The sequence below is a fragment of the Orycteropus afer genome, unplaced genomic scaffold, assembly GCF_000298275.1.
Source record: "Orycteropus afer afer isolate SDZICR_OR568_19922 unplaced genomic scaffold, OryAfe1.0 scaffold00046, whole genome shotgun sequence".
NCBI lineage: Eukaryota > Metazoa > Chordata > Mammalia > Tubulidentata > Orycteropodidae > Orycteropus > Orycteropus afer.
In genome coordinates, this window is record NW_006921633.1 from 10098887 (window position 1) to 10106413 (window position 7527).

Consider the following 7527-nt stretch of genomic DNA (forward strand, 5'->3'; position numbering starts at 1 on the left):
GAAACCCAAGGAGGGGTCGCTATGAGTCGGGTTTGACTTGACGGCACATAACAACAACAACAACAACTTATTTGCCTAAGACATTTGACTGCTAACCAGAAGGCTGGCTGTTCAAACCCACCAGCTACTCCTTGGAAGGAAGGTTGGGCAATCTATTTCCATAGTGATACTGCCTCAGAAACCCAAGGAAGGGTCACTATGGGTCAGATCCAACTCTACAGCAGTGAGTTTGATTTTGTTTTTGACTTATTGATGAACTTTTTTTTTTCTGGAGATATGCAATATCATGTTATGTGTATCACATTCTAAATTTCCATAGCTTTGGGTAAGGCTCATGGTTAGCTAGTTTGGGCTCTGGGTATCTATCTGAAACACTGTGTTGACTGTTTTAGTTTTGTATTAGGTTTCACTGCAAAGTAGAGAGTTCTCCACTCTTTTCTTTTACAAAATATATTAGCTATTCTTGACGAAGATTTTTCCCCAAAATACATCTTATAATAATTTTTTCACATTAAACAGTCTCCTTTTTGATATTGCAATACATTTACAAAAATAATTTGAGAAAAATTGACATCTTTACAATAATCAGCCTTCTCAACATGAACATGTTATACCTTTCCATTCATTGTTTAATGTGTCTCAATAAAAGTTTATAATTTAATTCATGTAGTTTCTTCCTCTAGCCTGTTCACTACTGAATTTCTAGGTCCTAGACAATAGAAGTAGAAGCTTTGGTGGTGTAGTAGTTAAGGCATTTAACTTATGACCAAAAACTCAGTGGTTCAAAACCATGAGCTGCTCTGCAGAAGAAAGATGGGGCAGTCTGCTTCCAAAAAGATTTACAGCCTTAGAAACCTATTGGGGCCTTTATGAATTGATTCAATGGCAGTGAGTTTGATCTGAATATTGAGACCATAAGTAAATCAAACCAAATTCACTGCCATTGATTCTATTCCAACTCATAGCAACCCCCATTGGATTTCCAAGGTTATAAATCTTTACAGAAGCAGACTGCCCCATTTTTTTTCTGTGGAGTGGCTTGTGGGTTCAATCACCAAACTTTTGGTTAGTAGCTAAATACCTTAAACATTACCCCACTGGAGCTTTTTTTTGAGACTATAGAAATATTGAATAAAGTAACTAATTTGTAAGTTCAAGTCCTTACCCTACCATTGCTCTGTGATCTTGAATGTGATCTCTGTGATCTTAACATCTCACAGTCTCAGTTTCCTCAACTGTAATATGTTGTCAATTGCAATTTTCAAATTGTATCATCTCAGTACAATTATAATGAGATTAATTTATTGAGATTAATTCATAAACTTCTGCACAGCAATGTATATGTATTAAGAGTCCAGTAAATATAAGTGACTATTATGACTACTGTTGGCTATACATGTGGACCTTGCCAAATCAAATACATGGGAATCAGATTGACAACATCTCTGGAAAGAGGAGATGGTGAAGCTCAATACTGTCAGTCAAAACAAGGCCAGGGGCTGACTATGGAACAGTCCATCAATTGCTCACATGCAAACAAGTTGAAGTTGAATAAAATTTTAAAAAGTCCATGAGAGCCAAATTTTAACCTTGATTATATCTCACCTGAATTTGAGATCATCTGAAGGGTAGATTTGATGCAGTGAACACCAATGACTGAAAACAAGGCAAGTTGTGGATGACATCAAGAACATCAGATATGGAAAAAGCAAATGGTCATTAAAAAGACAGAAAAGGAAGAAAACACCAAAAAGATTCCAGAAGAGACTCTGAAAATTGCTCTTGAACTAAGAGTAGCTAAAGTGAATGGAAGAAATTACAAGATAAAAGAGCTGAACAGAAGATTTCAAAGGGAAGCTCAAGAAGACAGTCAATTATCATAATGAAATGTGCAAAGAAGTGGAGTTAGAAAACAAAAAGGGAAGAACACATTCAGCATTTCTCAAGCTGAAAGAATGGAAGAAAAATTCAAGCCTTGAGTTGCAATATTGAAGGGTTCTATGGTCAAACATGGGGGCTCTGGTAGTGTAGTGCCTAAGGCACTTGATCACTAGCCAGAAGCCTGGTGGTTCAAACCCACCAGCCACTCCTTGGAAGGAAGGTTGAGCAATCTACTTCCGTAGTGATACTGCCTCGGAAACCCAAGGAGGGGTCGCTATGAGTCGGGTCCATCTCAACGGCACATAACAACAACAACATGGTCAAACATTGAATCATGTAAGAAGCCTCAAAAGAAGATGGAAGACACAGAGTCACTGTACCACAAAAAATTAGTTGATGTTCAACTATTTTAGGAAGTAGCATATGATGAAGAAACAATGGTATTGAAAGATGTCCAAGCTGCACTGAAGAAATTGCTTAAAAACAAAGTTCTAGAAATTGATGGAATACCCATTAAGATGTTTCAACAAATGAATGCAACTCTGGATGTGCTTACGTGTTTATGCCAAGAACTTTGGAAGACAGCTATCTACCCAACTGACTGGAAGAGAGCCATATTTGTGCCCATTCCAAAGAAATATGACCCAACAGAATTTGGAGATTTTCAAACAATCTCACTAATATCACACACAAGCAAAATTTTGCAGAAGATAATTCAAAAACAGTGGCAGCAGTATATTGACAGGGAACTTCCATATTCAAGCTGGATTCAGAAAAGGACAAGTGTGTTAGACTGGGTTCTCTAGAGAAGCAAAACCAGAAAAGCTTATAGAGAGAGAGAGAGAAAAAAAAAAAAAAAGAGAGAGAAATTTATCTTCAGAAAATGGCTCACACATTTATAGAAGCTGGCAAGTCCCAAGTTCTTGGATCAAACGTCAAGCTGGAGGCTTTTCCCAACACATGCAGCTGCAGGGGTTGAGGAGCTCAAGGTTGGCAGGCAATATACTGTCTATTGACTCCAACAAATGAGGAATCCAAGATCTTCAGGCCAAATGGTGGACTGTTCACTCACAGACAGTTGTAGGGAGCGCAACAGAATCCCAATCCACAGAAAAGTGTCTCTTATATTTTTCCATAAATATACTGGAAGCAGGCCACATCCCTAGGGAAACTCCCTTTCAACAGATTGGCTGCTCAAAACATATGCATCTGATCCCATTCTTGGAAAAACCCACATTACAATTGCCTAAACCACCCAGAATTGTGGTCCAGCCAAGTTGACACACAGCTCCATCTATCACAACATAGAATGAGGGGCATTACTGCTGCTGTCAGATGGATCTTAGGTGAAAGCAAAGAAATCAGAAAAATGTTTACCTGTGTTTTATTGACTATGCAAAGGCATTTGACTATGTGGCTCATAACAAATTATGGATAGCATTGCAAAGAATGGGAATTCCAGAATACTTAACTACACTCACAAGGAACCTATAATAGACAAAGAGGCTTGTGTTCAAATAGAACAAGAATATACTGCATAGTTTAAAATCATGAAGAGTGTTTATCAGAGTTATATCCTTTCAGCAGACTTATTCAATCTGTATTCTAAGCAAATAATCCAAGAAGCTGGACCATATGAAGAACACAATGTCAGGATTAGAGGAAGACTCATTAACAACCTGTGATATGCAGATAACACAACATTGATTGCTGAAAATGAAGGTAACTTGAAGCACTTACTGATGATGATCAAAGACTACAGTCTTCAGTATGGATTATACTTCAACATAAAGAAAACAAAAATCCTCACAACTGGACCATTAAGCAACATCACCATAAATGGAGAAAAGTTTGAAGCTGTCTGGGATATCGTTTTACTTGGATTTACAATCAATACCTATAGAAGCAGCAGTCAAGAAATCAGACATTGTTTTGCACTGGGCAAATCTACTGCAAAAGGCTTCACCTCTTTTAAAGTGGTAAGAAGCAAAAAAGTTACTTTGAACACTAAGCTTTGCCTAACACAAGCCATTGTATTTTTAATTGCCTCATATGTGCGTGAAAGGTGAACAGTGAATAAGGAAGATCACAGAAGAGTTTATGTCTTTGAACTATGGTGTTGGTGAAGAATACTAAAAATACCATGGACTGCCAGAAGAACAAACAAATTTGTCCTGGAAGAAGTGCAGCTCAAATGCTCCTTGGACGCAAGAATGCCAGCCAGACTTTGTGTCACCTACTTTAGTCATTTTGGCAGAAGGGACTATTCCCGGGAAAAGGATATCATGGTTGGTAAAGTAGGCTGTCAGAAAAAAGAGAAATACCTTCAACAAGATGGATTGACACAAGGCTACAAGGATGGGCTCAAGTATGGCAAGGATTGTGATGATGGCTCACCACTGGGCAGTTTCATTCTGTTGTAAATTAGGTAACTATGAGTCAGAATCAACTGGATGGCACCTAACAACAATAACAACATAGTTACCAGCGAAGCCCAGGTGGCACAGTAGTTAAGGCATTGAACCAAAATGTCAGTTGTTCAAACCCACCAGCTGCTTCATAGGAGAAAGATGAGGCAATCTGCTTCTGTAAAGATGCTATGCTATGTTTAAGCCCATCATTTCCACCCTGTGTCAATCCATCTCATTGAAGGTCTTCCCACTTTTCACTGTCCCTCTTCTTTACCAAGCATGATATCCTTTTCCAGAGACTAGTACCTTCTGACAACATGGCCAAAGTAAGTGAGACTAAGTGTGACCATTCTTGCTTGTAACCAACGTTCTGGTTGTACTTCTTCCAAGGCAGTTTTGTTCATTCTTCTGGCGGCCAATGGTATTTTCATCATTCTTCACCATCATAATTCAAATGCATCAATTCTTGTTTAATCTTATTAATTCATTGTCCAGGTTTATAGTGCATATAAGGTTACTGAAAATACCATGGCTTGGGTCAGGCATACATTAGTCTTCAAAGTGACATATTGACTCTTTAACATTTTAAAGAGGTCTTTTGCAGCAGATTTTCCCAGTCCAATACATCCTCTGATTTCTTAACCACTGCTCCCATAGACATTCATTGTGGATCTAAGTAAAATGAAATCTTTGATAACTTCAATCTTTATTCCATTTATCGTGATGCTGTTTATTGGTCCATTTATGAGGATTTTTGTTTTCTTTATTTTGAGGTGTAATCCATACTGCAGGCTACAGTCTTTGGTCATCATCAATAAGTGCCTCAAGTCTTCTTCACCATCAGCAAGCAAAGTTGTGTCATCTGTATATCGCAGGTTGATAATAAGTTATCCTGCAATCTTGAGGCACCATTCTTCTTCATACAGTCCAACTTCCTCACCAAACAGGTTAAATAAACATGGTGAAAGATACAACCATGACACATATCTTTTTATATTTTAAACCATGCAATATCTTCCTGTTCTGTTTAAACAATAGCCTCTTTGTCTATGTACAGTTCCCTCATGAGAAAAATTAATTGCTCTGGAAGTTCCATTCTTTGCAATGTTATCCGTAATTGGTTATGATCCACATGATTGAATGCTTTTGCATAGTCAATAAAAGACAGGTAAACTTCTATCTGGTATTCTTTGTTTTCAGCTAAGATTCATCTGACATCAGCAATGATACCCTCCATTTCAACTCTTCTTCTGAATCTGGCTTGAATTTTTGGCAATATACTGCTGCAACCATTTATGAATTATCTTCAGAAAAATTTTACTTGCATGTGATATCGTTTGATAATTTATGCATTCTGATGGATAACTTTTCATTGGAATGGGTATAAAAAATGAATCCCTCCCAGTTGCTTGACCAGGTAGCTGTCTTCCAAAGTTCTTGGCATAAATGAGTGAACATCTCAACTGTTGCATCCATTTGTTGAAGCCTCTCAATGGGTATTCTGTTAATTCCTGAAGGCTTGTTTTTCACCAATACCTTCAGTGTAGCTTGGACTTCTTCCTTCAGTACTGTTAGTTCCTGGTCATATTCTACCACCTGAAATGGTAGAACATTGACCAGTTCTTTTTGGTACAGTGACTCTGTGTCTTCCTTCCATCTTTCTCTGATGATTCCTGTCTCAGTCAATATTTTGCTCATAGAATCCTCCAATATCACAACCTGAGGCTTGTGTTTTTTATTCAGTTCTTTCAGCTTGAGAAATGCCAAACATGTTCTTCCCTTTGGTTTTCTAACTGCATACCTTTGCACATTTCATTGTAATTGTTTACCTTTTTCTTTTCTTTTTTCTTTTTTTTAACTCAAGCCACAGCTCCAAATCAAATTGATTGAAGGAAGACAAAAGAGCATTTCTGGACAAATGAAATACATTAGATTCATCCTTAACTCAAATATAGACCATCTTTAATCTATAAATAACATTAAATATTAAGGAAATTATCCAAATAACTCAAGTTCTGGCCAAAAACATCTCATACTTGCCTATAATTATTTGAATATACTTAGAGATTTAAGGTCTGAGTACCTAAATTACCTGGATAATAGTTTTCATTCTTGTACTTCTGGTAAGATGGTGGAATAGGCAGACAAGCTCAAAGACCTTCTTCAACAAAGAAAAGAGAAACTAATCAACACAGATACAGAAGATAATCCTGGAGCTCTGAGCTTTGAAAGGAAGGATACAGAAGTGAATTAAACACCACTAGTAGAACAACCTGAAAGAAAACAGTGAATAAGGAGACAAGCGGAGCTGCAGACTGTCAGCTATTCTGATGGCATGGACAGCCTGAATATTCCCATGTGGTGTTAGGACCTAAGAATTAACCTAAAAATCAGTCCTGCTCTCCAGGGCTACATGGATGACTGCACTGGTGGCTGATGATTAAAAAGGGAAACAGCAAAGGAGACAAACTGAACTGTGGACTTTTGGCTGTCCAAAGGGCACAGCCATTTTGAATGTTTACAAGCCATGGTCATTTGGGATATTTAAAGCAACAGTGTTCTCATTCAGATTCTAGGGACCTAAGAATAAGCTCACTTGCCAAGGACAGCACATACATACTGGAGGCAATAACTGGAAAGATGCAGTATTCCCCTTGTTACTCTTATACCCCATACCCTCTTGGCGAACAGAACTGCAGCCATCCTTCACTTCTACCCACCTTCTGGGCTGGCAGAAATCCCACCCCAGTCTGTGTGCTCTGATGGAGACTGGGTGCCCTGCCCCATTCCCCATGCCATGCTAGTTTTGCTTTGTGTTTGGGGGAGGTTTTGTTTTTTCTTTGTTCGTTATTAAATTATTCTTCTTTTGCTGTTCTTATTTTTTTCTTCCTTTTTATATTTATTCTTTGTTTTTCCCTTCCCAGGATATAGTTTTGGGCTTCCCTTTTCTTGGTTCCCATTTTTTTCTTTCTTGTGGTTTTTCCATCCCTTGTTTTTCTTTTTGCATTTTTTCCATTCTTTCTCCAAATTATTATCTTACTCTAGCTCTTTTCTCTTATTCTTTCTCCCAAGATATTGTGGTTTTTCTCTTCTTTTCTCTTTTGTTCTTTTAAAGTTTTTCTTTAAATATTCCATCTCATTTATTGCCTTTCCTCTTTTTTTTTTTTCCCCCCCTTTCTACTTTTGGTGATTTTCCTGTGTGTTTATACAGTGTGTGTTTTCTGTCTTCATTTTT